Source organism: Prionailurus viverrinus, chromosome B1, assembly GCF_022837055.1.
Source record: "Prionailurus viverrinus isolate Anna chromosome B1, UM_Priviv_1.0, whole genome shotgun sequence".
In the NCBI taxonomy this organism is placed as follows: domain Eukaryota; kingdom Metazoa; phylum Chordata; class Mammalia; order Carnivora; family Felidae; genus Prionailurus; species Prionailurus viverrinus.
This window is the reverse complement of record NC_062564.1, coordinates 162,663,119-162,677,033: the sequence shown is the minus strand read 5'-3', so window position 1 is coordinate 162,677,033 and position 13,915 is coordinate 162,663,119.

The window sequence follows — 13,915 nt, the reverse complement described above, 5'->3', positions numbered from 1 at the left end:
CTGTCCCAAAAATAAATAAACGTTGAAAAAAAAAATTTTTTTTTTAAATAAAAAACAAAAACCTCTGGGGGCACCTGGGTGGCTCATTCGGTTAAGCATCCAACTTTGGCTCAGGTCATGATCTCACAGTTTGTGGATTGGAGCCCCGTGTCAGGCTCTGTGCTGACAGCTCAGAGCCTGGAGCCTGTTTCAGATTCTGTGTCTTTCTCTCTCTCTGCCTCTCCCATGCTCATGCTCTAGCTCTCAAAAATAAATAAACATTAAAAAAAATTAAAACAAAACAAAACAAAACAAAAAACCACAAAAACCTTGGAGTGCCTAGGTGGCTCAGTTGGTTAAGCATGGACTCTTGATTTCGGCTCAGGTCATGATCTCATGGTGAATTCGAGCCCTGCATTGGGCTCTGTGCTGGTGATGCAGAGCCTGCTTGGGATTCTCTCTCTCTCCCTCTCTCTCTCTGCCCCTCCCCTGCTTGCTCTCTCACTCTCTCTCAAGATAAATAAATAAACTTAAAAAAAAAAAAAACCCTCAAACTTCTTTCATACATAGTGTGGCAGGAATGGCTACTTGTCCCCAGTGCCTATTGTCTCCTGCTATAGAAAGAGAATTTGTGGGGCGCCTGGGTGGCGCAGTCGGTTAAGCGTCCGACTTCAGCCAGGTCATGATCTCGCTGTCCGTGAGTTCGAGCCCCGCGTCGGGCTCTGGGCTGATGGCTCAGAGCCTGGAGCCTGTTTCCGATTCTGTGTCTCCCTCTCTCTCTGCCCCTCCCCCGTTCATGCTCTGTCTCTCTCTGTCCCAAAAATAAATAAACGTTGAAAAAAAAATTAAAAAAAAAAAAAAAAAAGAAAGAGAATTTGTAACTGGGCACAACAAAACAAAGACTGCATTTTCCATCCTTTCTAAGTATGGCCATGTCACTAACTTCTAGATATGGAACATAGATGAAAGTGTTGTAAATCTACTTCTGGAAGCCTCCTCAACAGACAGCTCGACTATGCCTTTTGTTTCTCTTTACCCAACTCCTCCATCCAGCTTCTTGAGATATGGGTCTGACGACTGAAGTGCCTTCTTGGTCTGTGAGGTGAGGGACACATCCTGGGGCCGCAGGTCTGAAAGATGGAAGGAGCTTGGATCCCTAAGGAGCAGGGAGGAGTGTCCCCATGGTAGTTCTTAATATTATCTTCTGGACTTCGACATAAGACAGAGATAAATTTTATCATCGTTGAAGTTGCGATTTGGGTTTTTTTTTTTTTAATTTTTTTAACGTTTTATTTATTTTTGAGACAGGGAGAGACAGAGCATGAACGGGGGAGTGGCAGAGAGAGAGGGAGACACAGAATCGGAAGCAGGCTCCAGGCTCTGAGCCATCAGCCCAGAGCCCGACGCGGGGCTCGAACTCACGAACCTCGAGATCGTGACCTGAGCCGAAGTCGGCCGCTTAACCGACTGAGCCACCCAGGCGCCCCTGGGGTTTCTTTACTACTTGTAGCTGAACCTAATTTGAGTTTGCAGATATAATCCCTCACACGTGGAAACTTATCTCCCGGCTTCCTGATATCCATTGTCCTTAATGAGAAGAATAATCTGTCTTCTCTTTCTGGCAGCTTTAAGACGGCCTCTATATATTTTGCAGTTTCTCCTCAGGGTACATACTGTGGATTTGTTTTCATCTTTTCTGTTTTGCCCTTGCTGTTCCTAGGTCTCAAATCCTTTTTCAGTCCTGAGCCAATTTCTCAGCCATTTCTGCCTGGAATATTGTGTCTCCACGCATCCCCAGCCTCTTCCGAAACTCCCGTTCAAAATATGTGGAAGCCTCCCATTCAGAACTTCGTGTATCTCAACTGCACGTTGAATCATTTTTAAATCTCTGCCCTGCATGCTGTCCTTGAATTTTATCTTCCGAATACCCTCTCTGTGAACAAGCTTGAGTTTATTCCATCCATTCAATTTTTCATTGCATTTGTGTCGCCTGGCATTTCTTGTAGACAATATATAGTTGAATCTTTGTTTCCACTTGGACAATCTCTGTTTTTTATTTAAAAATTTGTTGTAACATTATTTATTTGTTTTGGGAGAGAGAAAGAAAGAGCTGGAGCAGGGGAGGGACAGAGAGAGAGAGGGAGACAGAGAATCCCAAGCAGGGTCTGACTGCCAGTGCACAGCCTGATGTGGGGCTCAAACTCACCGACTGTGAGATCATGACCTGAGCCAAAATCAAGAGCCAGTCGCTTAACAGACTGAGCCACCCAGGCGCCCCTCTTTTAATTACGGTATTTAGAGAACTCAAATTTGAAGTGATTATTGATATAGTTGGAGTAATGCCAACCACGTTGGTGACTCCTTTCAATCTGTTGCATTGGTTGTTTTCGTCTCCTCTTTTTCTTTCTGCCTTCTCTGATTTCAACTGAGCAGTTTATATGATTCAACTTTATCTCCTTTCTCAGCAGAGCAATTGTGTTTCAAAAAATTAGTGGTTGCCCTACAGTTTGCAGTATAATTTTCAAACTAATGTAAGTCCATCTTGAAAATACATTACACTGCCTTCAATGTAGTGGACATACCTTTTATTAGCATACTCCCAATTCCTCCCTCCCGTCCCTTGTGCTATTGTTGTAATTAATTTCACTTACCTGTATGCTATAATCATCTGATGCATACTCACTATGCCTTCAAATAAAGTCATCTTTCAGATTACTTAAGAATAAGAAAAATCAAACGTTTTACTTTATCTTCATTTAGTCCTTCTGTGATATTCTTAATTTCTTCCTGTAGATGTGACTCTTTGAGTCATACATTTTTCCTTCTCTCCAAAGAACTTTTAACATTCCTCTCGGGGCAGGTCTGCTAGTGATGAATTCCCTCAATTTTTGCCTGAGAAAGTCTTTATTTCCCCTTCACTTTTAAAGGAGAATATCACTGGGTATAAAACTACAGGTTAATGAGGTTTGTTATTAACTACAGGTTTGTTTTCTTCAATGCTTTAAATATTTCACTCCGTTTTCTTCCCTTACATGGTTCTGAGGAGAAGTTTGCTGTAATTCCTATCCTTGTTCCTTTATATGTAAGGTGCTCTTTTCCTCTGACTGCCTTCAAGATTTTCTCTTTGTCTTTGGTCTTCTGTCATTTAAATATGCTATGCCTAACTAAGTGTTGTCTTTGGTATTTATCCTGCTTGGTGTTCTCTGAGTTTCTTAGACCTGTAGTTTGAAGTCTGTCATTATTTTCAGAAAGTTCTTGTCCATTATTAGTTCAAGTATTTCTCCTCCCTTTTCCTGGATATTCCAATGATGCACCTGTAACACTTTTGAAGTCGTCCCCAAGTGTTGGACTGTTTTTGTTTGTGTGCTTGTTTGTTTTAATTCTCTTTTTCTCTTTGCTTTTCCATTTGAGAAGTTTCTATTCACCTATTTCCAGGCTCACTAATTCTTTTCTCAGCCTTCTCCAAACCACTGAAGAACCCATCAAAGGCATTCTTCATTTCTGATGTAGTGGTTTTGATTTCCTTTTGGTTCTTCCTTCAAATTCTCAGCTGTCTGCTTATACCACTGCTCTGTTCCTCCAAGTTTTCTTTTTCTGTTAGAGCATTCAACATGTTAATCATACCGATTATAAGTTCTCTGTCTGATAATTCCGTGCTCAGCATCACATCTGAGTCTGGTCCTGGGCGCTCTGTCTCTTCACACCGTGTGTCTTCTTACCTTTAATCACGTCTTTCAATTTTTTGTCACTGGAGGGACGTGATGTACAGTAATACATCTAGTGGTAGGAACCAAGGTGAGTAGGCATTTGGTGTGATGTTTTATATTGATCTATCTAGGAGCTGAGCTATGTTTAATCTCTTCTGTAGCTACGGATTCCAGAGGTTTCAAATTATTCTAGTGTCCTTGCTTTTTTGTTTTTGTGCTTTCCTCTTTACTTTGGTTTCCCTAAGAACTCCTCCTCAGAGTGTCTTTGTCTTGTAGCTCTTTCGGCTGTAACCCAGTTACTACACTGGAGCCCTGTGGGTGTGGTGGGAAGGCCACAGAGAGGGAAGGTGTTCTACAATTTTACTTAATCAATCTGTCCTTCAGTGGGTCTGTGTCCCTAGGCTGAGACCTTCACCATGGTGGCTCTGCTTCCTTCCCCTCTCTATGTAAGATAAGAAGACTAGAGGGGTGGAATGGAAGAAATGTCCTTCCCCCTGCTAGGATAGGGCTCTGGCACATTCTTCCCCTGGAAAGTAAGCCTTTGTTATGGAGAAAGCTCTGGGTCTATTTCATAAGGATTACCCTTTCCTTCTTCTGATAGGAGTTATCAGGGTACCTTTCTCCCATCAGGACTGTAAGAACCTGGTAGGGTTCCCTGGAGGAAAAACCCAGGAAAGTGTGGGGTCATCCTAAGACTGGATTCCCAGGAATTTCTCACTTTTCTGCTAGCTAGCCCACACTCAGCCTCCGGCAGTTCACCAAAACCACCATGGAAGTATTCCTACCAGGTCATGGCACCAGCATCATCTGCTTCAGACCTTGGCTGTGACTCCAAATCCACCTGTCTCATTCTCTGATGGGTTCAGGAAAAGTCACTGATTGTTGGTTTATTCAGCTTTTTCTTATTGCAAGGACAAAAGTGATGACTTCTAAGCTCTTTACATGTTGGAGCTGAGACCAGAAGTCATTTGGGAAATTTCTAATGGATTTTGTAAATCTTAGTATTCTGCATATTTTTTATTATTGTTGTGTTGATGATGATGATGATGATGATGATGATTATTTCTTCCTGTTTGTCTCATGACCTTTCAGTCTTTTTAATGAATGTCAATCTTTCCCTATTTCTTAGAAGCCCTTAAATATACTTACATGGTCACTTTTAGATAGGCCCATAGTCACAGATGCCAGTGAAATGATAGTTTAATTCTCAGGAGTGAATTAATCTCTTGATTTTTAAAAAAAATTTTTAATGTCTATTTATTTATTTTGAGAGAGAGAGAGGGAGTGTGTGTGTGTGTGTGTGTGTGTGTGTGTGCATGCACAAGCCAGGGAGGGGCAGAGAGAGGAGGAGAGAGAATCCCAAGCAGTCTCCATGCTGTAAAGTGCAGAGCCTGACTTGGGCCTCAAACTCATGAACTGTGAGATCATGACCTGAGCCCAAATCAAGAGTCAGATGCTAGGGGTGCCTGGGTGGCTCAGTTGGTTAGGAGTTCGACTTCAGCTCAGGTCATGTTCTCACAGTTTGTGGGTTTGAGCCCTGCGTCAGGCTCTGTGCTGACAGCTTGGAGCCTGGAGCCTGCTTCCGATTCTGTGTCTCCCTCTCTCTGACCCTCCCCTGCTCACGCTCTGTCTCTCTCTCTCTCAAAAGTATGTAAACATTTAAAAAAAAAGAAATCCTGTCAATTCGCTTAAAAAAAAAAAAAAAAGAGCCGGATGCTTAACCGACTGAGCCACCCAGGCACCTCTAATGTCCTGATTTTTATGATGTTGGCAAACTTCCTTAGGTGAGTCTCCTTCTGTGTTTTAGAACTTTGACTTGCAGGTACGTCTTGAGCAGGGAGGTTTTGTTCTGTTTTGTTTCTCTCTCTAATACCGTTCCTTCCCGTATTTTGTGGATGTTAGACCACTTGCATCCCGTATTCTGTGGATTTCGTTAGACCACTTGCATTCTTAAACCAGAACTCTGCCTACTGTTTAAACTCAGGGCCCCTGTCCTTTGGTGAATGTTGAGGATGACCTCTATCTAGTCACCCACTCTGCAGGCAGCAGCAGGTGGCTGGGTCTGCCCTCTCCCTTTGCCCCAGGTAGGAAGCTTTATATTAGCTTCATATATATACATATATGTGTATATATATATATATATACATATATACATACATATATATATATATATATATATATATATAGAAAGGGTGGACCTACGCCAGCCGACTCCATCTTGTTCTGTGTCCTCCACCTTGAGTGACTATGTCCCTGACATGCCCCCTTTCCGGGAAAATGGCAGAAACCTCAGACCAAGCCTCCTCCCCTTGAGTAACTTCCTGATCAAAACACACCCTGTGACCTGCCTAACAGGACTCTGACCCTTCCCCAGCCAATTGGCAGAGGTCACAACCCTTCCCCAGCCAATCAGCTGAGGCCACCGCTGCGTCGGTGCTGGTAGGGGATTGAGCTTGAGCTAGCTCGAATAAAGGCTCTTTGCTTTTGCATGGGACTTAGCTCCCTGGTGGTCTTTGGGGATCACGAATTCTGGGCATAATATATATATATGTGTGTGTGTGTGTGTCTGTATGTATATATTTTTTTCAAGTGTGCATGCTGGGGGAGAGCACTTCAGCTTTGCTTTGAAATGAGGGTTGTATCTGTTTTATTTTTCTCTCTTAAAACTTTATCTGGCATTTCTTTGGAATACATCAGGGCCAGAAAGCATGAATTTACAATCCCCTCTGGCCCAGAAGACATGTTTATCTTAGCGATATCTCTATGAACTAGACAAGTCGGTTTTTCAAACGCAAAGAGAGAGTAACAGGTGAACGGCAGCAGGCTCAGATTGGTGAGCGGGTCGCCTGTTTGTGCCTTCAGCAGGTGAGCCTCATAATCCTATCTGGCCGGTGATGCTGGCGGCTCAGCCTCTAACATTTCTCTCGCTTCCGATGTTCGGGATCTGGGTTGTGATGGAGAGGCTCTGGGTGGGGCGGGCCGACGCTTCCAGGTACAACTTAATCACCGGGTGTTTCTACTTCAGAATCCGTGGTTTCTGCCCACAGATCTCTGAGCCCCTGGCTGAGCTCATGATGCCCTTTGACGGTACCGGTTCCTTTATGGGCTCCACGCAGAAAAACCTGTTGAAATTTCATTTTCCCCTCCTTGGTAGTCGGCCACGTGCAGTTTCCAAGGGCCTCACATCCGCCCCACTTGGGCTCTCCTCCTCCCTCCCGTCTTACACTTTTGTCAGATTTCATCACCTAGAGAGTGGAGCCCCTGTGCCTTTCTGAGTGAGGGCGTGGTTTTGTTTATATTTCTCTTGGCTTTCGTGGCCTTCGTTACCCAAAAACTGGGTGGAATAGAGAGAAACGTGGTTGGTCCGAACCCTGGAACCATCTGTTCCACCTGCTTAAGATATTGGTGGGTGACTGTTTACTAAACAGACTACCCTGGGTGGCAGCCCAAAGGCTGAGGGTGGGGCTCCTGTTAATCATTAGGCATTTAACAAACAGTGGGAGCCCTTGCTGGCTTTTTCTTCTTTGCTTTCAGAAGCAACGTTCTGTACCCTGCCTTCAGCCACACCACAGGAAATGGACTCGGGGATGTGTTTTACTGTGAGGATTTCCAGCAGGCTTGGGTTGCCACGCCTGGGAGGCAGTGGTCATGTCGTTTTGTAGGAGATGTGACATGTGTGCTTTTGTTGTTGACTTTATCTTAGCCAGCACACGTGGGCGTCTAACGTTGGCTGAGAAGCCGGGCCCTAGGGTGGAGCAAAGGTTTAATTTTGTTGACAGTTTAATGCTTGGAGAGGTCTGTGCTCTGGTGAGGTCTTTCCCTTGAGTCTTTTGCCCTTTCGCTAATGCTCTGCGTAAACACTGCCTTGAAAACTGTTCCTGAAGTATCCGCAAAGGCATGTGGGGCTGTTAGTAAACAGTCATGGTGACTGACATGTACCCATGATCCCATGATCAGATTCCCGAGCCTGGGCTTCTTTGTGATGGGATTTATGGTCTGGTGCAAATCTGGGTGACGCTGCCGACACAGATTGAACCCTTCTGCCCAATTCTTTTGGCAGAGTAGAGTTCATGATGGAAGTTTAGCCTTGAGAGTAGATACGAAAAACTTCTCCCAAGGTCTCCTATTAGAAATAGCAATCCCTACCAGTTGAGAGTATTAAAAATAGGAAAATTATCATGAAATTGCAGAAAGTGGGGCAGAGGCAAGAGCAGCCCATATTCTTAGTGAAGGAAGGAAAAGAAAAAACTTGGGAGACTGGTATCCCCCAGATCTAGAGGTGCTCTGCAGCCCGCTGGCCTCTTGGGAGCAGTTTGCGTGTCTTTCTTTTCAGTTACGTTTTTGGGGAGATCGAGTTGGTGGCTTCGAATCAACTGTGGTCAAAGTATTTAGTGGACTGGAATTGTCAGTTGTTACCAGTTGGGGCTTTTCTCCCCCAGAGAGCCAATTGTTAAATGTTTACCAGCGCACTGCTGGATGTGGAAGGCTAATTCTTAATTTCACTTCCAGGAAGTGAGAGAGGTTATACCATTTTAGAAATAAAGACGTGTCACAGCTGAAGTCATCATGTTCACAGAAAAGGAATAAGGGTTTGACTCCCTGACATGCCTGAGTCACGAAATAGCCTCTGAATTTAAATGGAGCTCTTCTCTCTGGGTAAAAGCACATTATGTGTAAAACACAGCCGTTTTGAAGATCTGGGGCAGGGAGGGGGCAGAGAGGGAGGGGCGGAGTAAACAGTGTAAGCAATTGTCAGATCCTAGCCTAGTATTCTGCTTGGTTTTACTGGTTCCGTTCAGTTTTTATTCATTTAGTTTTTCATTTTACAGTATTTATTGAGCACCTCCTGTATGCCCTGTTCGCCCTTAGGTGAATAAAAACAGATGTGCCTATTGTCTTCGTGGCATTTCCAGTCCTGGAGAAAAGACAGATATCTAGGAAATAGCCATGAATAAGTGTATAATTACAGACTACAGTACATTTTATATAAAGGGGAAGAAGAGAATACTAAGAAAACATAACTTGATCTACACGGAGGGTGGGGAGGGAGGTTTCCCTGACAAAGTGTGCATTGAGCCAAGATCTGGAAGATTGATAATAGCTCAGCGTGGGGAATGGAAGTGAGTGATAGAGGAGGTTTAAGCGGAGAGAACAAATGTGCCATAGCTTTGCGATGTGTAGGAATATGTGCCTTTTTAGGAAGGTTAAAGATGAACTGAATGGCTGGACAACAACGAGAAGGGGTAGTGTGTGCGATGAATTGTATCAATACGTTTGTATTAGTCGAAGAGGAACTGAAAGCCATTGGATCAGATTTGCACTTAAAAAAATTCACTTTGGCTACAATATGGAGCCAGTTGAAGGGGAAGAGAGAAGATAAGGACATAAGTTAAGAGCCGATACTGCATCATCCACGTGAGGGATAATGGAATCCTAGACAAGGCTAACGGCAGAAGCGATGAGAAGAAAGAGCTGTATTTAAGAGATGTTTAGGGGGTGCCTGGGTGGCTCAGTCGGTTAAACGTCCGACTTTAGCTCAGGTCACGATCTCGTGGTCCGTGAGTTCGAGCCCCGCGTCGGGCTCTGGGCTGATGGCTCAGAGCCTGGAGCCTGCTTCTGGTTCTGTGTCTCCCTCTCTCTCTGCCCCTCCCCCGTTCATGCTCTGTCTCTCTCTGTCTCAAAAATAAATAAACGTTAAAAAAAAAACAACATTAAAAAAAAAAAAGATGTTTAGGATACGGAATTGAAGAGAACCTGGTGATGCATTAAGTAAATGTAGGGATGGTGAGGGATGGGGTCTTGTCCAGGATGATGCTGAGATTTTTGGCTTTGGAGATTAAATTGGTAATTGTTCTGCTTACTAAGATTAAGAACCAGAACTAGGACAGAAGCCATGAGTTTGGCTTTGGATATGTGGAGTTAAAATACCCTTTCAACCTCTATAATGGAGGTATCTAGTAGATCCTTTGGATGTTCAGATTTGGAGCATATGGGGAGGTCTAGAGCTATCTGCTTCTGGGTGGTAACTGAAGCCATGGTCAGAATGAGGTTTTCCAAGGGAAGTGCACAGGGTGAGAAGAGGAGAGGGGCCACACAGCATACCTGGGATATTGGAATATTTAGTAACTCACTAGAGGAGAATGAGCCTGCAAAAGAGTGAGGGAGTAGTCGGGGAGGTAGGGCCAAGAAAGATGGGCCAGGGGGTGAGAGAGGGACTCCCTGTAAGTGGGTCTGAGGGATCTCATTGGGGGGGGATGAAAATGTTCTAAAACTGATTGATGGTGATTGTTACACCCCTTGGTCAAGTTACTAAAAAGCATTGAATTGGATACTTGAAATAGGTGATTTTTATAATATATTAAGTACACCTTCATAACATGCTTAAACAAACAAAGAAACAAAAACAAGAGAGTATGGGATGAAAGAAAAGAAAGGACGAGAATCTTTCAAGAAGGAAGGAATGGTCGTGTGTGTTGAATGTTGGTAAGTTTAGTAAGATAAGGGCTGATGGTCACTAACAAATGGAGAACTTTAAACAGGCAATGCAAAAACAATAGTCCAAATGTTGGATAATATAATTGGGTAACGTAATACTGTAAAAATAGTGACCTGTATTTTGACATGATATCTTCGAAATTGTGAGAAGATACACGTGACTTGGTCCCTCCTTGCTCTCAAATAAAGAGCCCAAGGGGCGCCTGGGTGGCGCAGTCGGTTAAGCGTCCAACTTCAGCCAGGTCACGATCTCGCGGTCCGTGAGTTCGAGCCTCGCGTCAGGCTCTGGGCTGATGGCTCAGAGCCTGGAGCCTGTTTCCGATTCTGTGTCTCCCTCTCTCTCTGCCCCTCCCCCATTCATGCTCTGTCTCTCTCTGTCCCAAAATAAATAAAAAAACATTGAAAAAAAAATAAATAAATAAATTAAAAAAAAAATAAAGAGCCCAAATAGAGGTGTTGGTTGTGCCCTCTGCATGATATGGCCGCTAGCAGGTGGATTCTGACAAGGCAGTTCCATTACAACAGAAGCCCTGCCTATGTGTGGGTGAGAATTAGCCCCCATATGCGATCAAACAATATATTTATTTCCTCAAGAAGTGTGACACACTCAGACTATTGTAAAACTCTTTGTATTCTTTAAATGGTTCTTTAAATCCAACTTAAATTTTAAAATGTATTCTTTAAATCTAATGGTCCCAAAGGGAATTTACGTGTCAAATAACAGTCATCGTCATAAACATATGATCATCGAGCAGATGGCATTGGGTAGGTGATAGTAACTATTTGTTGACCACCTGAACCCGGAAGCTAGAAGAGGGAGAGTACACATTAATCATTATGTAGATCTACAATGTAAATTATGACAGTAGAAAAGCTCAGAAGAGCACAATATTGTATCAAAAGAAAACACCAAATCTATGTAGGTAATTTACAAGTTTTCGTCCACTTAGAGTTTACTAATTCTCCATTAGTTCTTTTTTTTTTTTAAGTTTATTTATTTATTTTTGAGAGAGACAGAGATGGTGCAAGTGGGGAAGGGGCAGAGAGGAGAGAGAGAATCCCAAGCAGACTCTGCACCGTGAGCACAGAGCCTGATGCGGAGCTCGATCCCAGGCACCCAAACGTGAGATCGCAATCTGAGGTGAAACCAAGAGTCAGAGGCTTAACCCACGGAGCCCCCCAGGCAATTCAATTCTTCACTAGTTCTTATGCATTGTTTACTTGATTACCCAAATCAACTCAAACTAGTCAGCCAAAATTATGCATATAAGTAAATCCTTTTACCTTAGCCATCTTTTGGAATGGAGTTTTGCTATAAATGTTCTTATTTCACTTACTTTCTTTATTTGAACTATTCTGAAAATGATATTTTTCTTCCCATTTTTACTCTCTGTCTTAAATAATGAATGCCTCTGACTTCTAAATTAGGCCACACTCAAAAAAATTCGTACCAAGAGTTTTGTTTTTTGCTTTTCGTTTTTTGTTTTTCAACTGCGCCTCTTAATTTAGGTAACGGCAGAGGACGGTTGACATGCGATTGCCAACCCAAATTTTTAGTGAAACGTTTCAACTGAATTTAAATAGCTTTTCCAAATTGGTTTTTAGGAAATGTTTAACTCAGGCCAGTAGACGTTTGCTACATTTCATGAACTCATCTTATATTTACAACAGCAACCCAGTGTCAGTTTCTGAGCACAGGAAATCAGGGATCAAAACTACAGTTGATGGAGATGGCTCTGTAGGAGGAAGTCCCTGATGACTGAGATGACCTAGAAATGACCAGTTCTTGACAGAATTTTAGATAAGGATCAATCTATGTGGTGAGGTTGTGGTGTTCTGTTCGATCTGAGTACTTTAGTATATCTCCCCTACTGACGCTTCTGTTTCTGCTAGCTGGAACTTAATAACGTTAGAATCATTGTTCTGGGTTAGACAATGTTGGCGAGGCGTTTGGGGCTATGCAGCAGTTATACGAAATTAGGACATTTGCTCTTTGTGCAATTGACCGAAGCTCTCCGTTCCCTTTGTGAACATACCGAGTGATACTGACAGCGCACTGAGCACTTGAGATGCTGGGTGGCTCGCTCGTGAGCCCATGCACTTCTACTCCCACAAGTCAAATTGCACGTTTGCCAAAAGCCCCTGTGCTTGTCATTGCCATTATGTAATTTAATTTAGACATAAATATTAGACACAGAGGCACTGTATCATAGGGAAAACGATGTTTCCATGAAAAGTACATTGAATGCTTTGGAAAGACTCATGAAGGTGAGTTGCCCCAAGATGCTATTGGTTTGGGTGTGAACAAGGCAACTGTAAACGAAGATTGAGTGGGAAGATATGACAAAAGTATAGTTTCTGTTTAGGGTGGCTTTGTGAGTGTTTTTAAGTTCTCACTTCACTTATGAAATTAAAACTGGAAATAGTGCACAATGCACATGGGCTCATTTATATAAGAATTTCAACATGTAACACTCATCAGAACACCATACTCCAAGAAACAGGCTAGGGCTAAAATCAAAAGATTGGTGAGAGAATATCCATTTATGTTTTAAAATCACCAGTTAATGTAGAGCAGAACTTCAACTCAACTTGTGATTTTTCCCAACACACTGCTATTTCCTCTAAAATACCCTCCTCACTTCCTACATCTACTTTTCCACAGTTTGTGTTCTCCCCACCACCACCCCCCCCCACCTTATATTCATTCTTTGATTCCTAAGACTTCAGCTCAAATGCTAACATCTATGAGGAGCCTTTCCTATCCCTTTAAAATTTTTTTAAATGTTTATTCATTTTTGAGAGAGAGAGAGAGCACAAGTGGGGCAGGGGCAGAGAGAGAGGGAGACACAGAATCGGAAGCAGGCTCCAAGCTCTGAGCTGCCAGCACAGAGCCTGATGCGGGGCTTGAACTCACAAACCGTGAGATCATGACCTGAGCCAAAGATGAATGCTTAACCAACTGAGCCACCCAGGTGGCCCTCCTAGCCCTTTTTTTAAATTTTAAAATTGTATTTATTTCACTCTATAAGTACCGTTTTTTGTTTGAATTGCTCATATAGACCCATTCCATCCCCAAAGGAAATGTCAAGTGTTTCCAACAGTGAAAGCAGTAACAAGGCCTCTCCAAAGGTCTTCCACTGGAGTCTGCAGAAAATCTAGATGCAGTAAAACCACAAACTGGATGTTTTTATTCCTTGGATTACAAGAAATTTTCAAAATCATTTTGAGTTTTAAGACCCATCAAATGTTTTTTTTTTCGGATTCTTCTGCCTTGTGTGCCACCTCTATGCTGAGTACATCACGTTATGACCGTACTTAAGCCACAGTTGGTATTGTATTCTAATCATTTATTTAAGATACTTTATTATCTTTGAGTCCCTCTGGGGTCAGGCTTCACGACTGCTCCTTTCTCTTGAGAATGGGTTGCATTTTCTTGTTTCTTCTTATGTTGAGTAATTTTGTTGCATCGTATCCTGGACACAACTCTGGATTAAGTTACATTCCTCTAGAGAGTGTTTATTTGTTCTAGCAGGTAATTTACTTACATGGATTCAAAATGCAAACTCTGTCTTTTGGGCAGCAGCTCAAATCTTGGTGCAGTTTGTTCATCCTCCACTGGTCTCCTGACAATCTACCTGACATGTGTATCGTTCAAGAGGCAGATAGAGACTCGAGTTTATGCACAGAATATGGGTTCTCTCTCTCTCTCTCTGATTCTTTCCTTTCTGTGA